Below are 2,529 nucleotides of genomic sequence, written 5' to 3'. Positions count from 1 at the left end.
AAAAATGCAAGCAGACAAAAACAGAGGGATTGGGAATGCTATGTAGTGGTTCACACTCATTTCCCAGAGATCTTTTGCTGGGTGTAGCTGGTTAGATTCATTATTGAACAAATGGAACTGATTTGGTTCATCTTATTATGAAGAGAGCCACGTCCATCTGAATTGATCACCATATACTATTGTTGTGGAAGTATATAATGATCTCCTGGTCCTGCTCATTTCACTCAGCATCAGTCAGGTAACTCTCTCCAGGCCTTTTTGAAATCATCCTGCTGGTCATTTCTTACAGAACAATAATATTCCATAAGATTCATATACCATAATTTATTCAGCCATTCTCAAATTGATGGGCATCCATTCAGTTTCCAGTTTTGGGCCAGTACAAAGGGCTGCCACAAACATTTTTGCATATATAGGTTTCTTTCCCTTCTTTAAGATCTCTTTGGGATATAAGTCCAGTAGTAACACTGCTGGATCAAAGGATATGTAGAGTTTGATAATTTTTTCAGCATAGTTCCAAATTACTGTCCAGAATGGCTGGATGTATTCACAATTCCACCAACAATGTATCAGTGATCCAGTTTTCCCAATATCCCCTCCAACATTCAGCATTATCTTTTTCTGTCATCCTAACCAATTTGACAGGAGTGTAGTGGTATCTCAGAGTTGTCTTAATTTGCATTTCTTTGATTAATAATGATTTGGAGCATCTTTTCATATGGCTAGAAATAGTTTCAATTTCTTCATCTGAAAATTGTCTGTTCATAACCCCAAAGTTTTTAAAGAAAGTTTTGTGTCTCTAGATGTTTACTTGAATAGAATGAAGAGAAGATCAATGTATTGGGCATGCAACTAAGAAAGCTAAAAAAAAAAAAGAACAAATTAAAAACCCCCAATTAAATACCAAATTTGAAATTCTGAAAATAAAAAGAAGATTAATAAAATTCAAAGTAAGAAAACTATTTAATTAATAAACAAAAAGAGCTGGTTTTATGAGAGAAAAAAGCCAAGAAAATAGAAAAACTTTTAGTTAATTTGATTAGAAAAAGGAAAAAATAAAATAAAATTGTTACTATTAAAAATGAAAAGGGAGAACTTTCCATGAATGAAGAGGAAATTAGTACAGTAATTATGAGTTATTTTTGCCCAACTTTATTTCAATAAATCTGAAAACCTAAGTGAAATGGAGGAATATTTACAAAAATATAGAATTCCCAGATTAACAGAAGAGAAAATAAATTGCTTAAATAGTCCCATTTTAGAATAAGAAATTTAACAAGCTATTAATTAATTCCCTAAGAAAAAAATCTCCAGAGCCAGATGGATTTACATATGAATTCTACTAAACATTTAAAGAACAATTAATTCCAATACTATGCAAACTATCTGAAAACATAGGGAAAGAAGGAGTTCTACCAAATTCCTTTTATGACACAGATATGATGCTGATACGGAACCAGGTAGAGTCAAAACAGAGAAAAAAAAATATAGACCAATTTCCCTAATAAATAGTGATGCTGAAATCTTAAATAAAATATTAGCAAAGAGATTACAAGTTATCCCTAGGATACAAATTAAATCCACATAAATCATTAGTATTTTTATATATTCCCAACAAAGTCGAGCAGCAAGAGATACAAAAAGAAACTCCACCCAAAGAGATACTAAAGAAGAGAAAGGGATCTGTATGTGCCAAAATGTTTGTGGCAGCCCTCTTTGTAGTGGCTAGAAACTGGAAAATGAATGGATGCCCATCAATTGGAGAATGGTTGGGTAAATTATGGTATATGAATGTTATGGAATATTATTGTTCTGTACGAAATGACCAGCAGAAGCTTGGAGAGACTTACATGAGCTGATGCTAAGTGAAATGAGCAGAACCAGGAGATCATTATATACCTCAACAACGATACTGTATGAGGACATATTCTAATGGAAGTGGATTTCTTTGACAAAGAGAAGATCTAACTCAGTTTCAATTGATCAAGGATGGACAGAGGCAGCTACACCCAAAGAAAGAACACTGGAAAATGAATGTAAACTGCTTGCATTTTTGTCTTTCTTTCCAGGTTATTTATACCTTCTGAATCCAATTTGAAGGAAGAGGAAGAGTAATTTATGGAGTTATGGACATCAACTGCTCTCTTGATCAGTGGAATCATTTACCTATGCAACACCGGAACTGTGCTAAAAAATAATTAAAGATGAAATGTTTCTAATTTTACTTTAATTTTGTTGCACAAATAAAGTCTATTATTTTGTTAGTTCTTCAGTTTAACAGACCTTCTCTTTTGAGATGTCACTCTTTTCCAAATTTGATCTTTTCCTCTTTTCACATAATCTATGAAACACAGAAAACACATCGTGTATAATTCTCAAACTTTGGTCTATATTTTGTATGAATTAACTCTATTTTAAAATATTAAAGGATACATGAATAATTGAAATAAGGCATTTATAAAAATAAAATTTACATGAAAATATTGTACATATGTTAAATTAACTTAAACATCATATAAGACATACAAT

This window comes from Sarcophilus harrisii, chromosome 1, assembly GCF_902635505.1.
Source record: "Sarcophilus harrisii chromosome 1, mSarHar1.11, whole genome shotgun sequence".
Lineage (NCBI taxonomy): Eukaryota > Metazoa > Chordata > Mammalia > Dasyuromorphia > Dasyuridae > Sarcophilus > Sarcophilus harrisii.
This window is presented reverse-complemented; position numbering follows the sequence as displayed.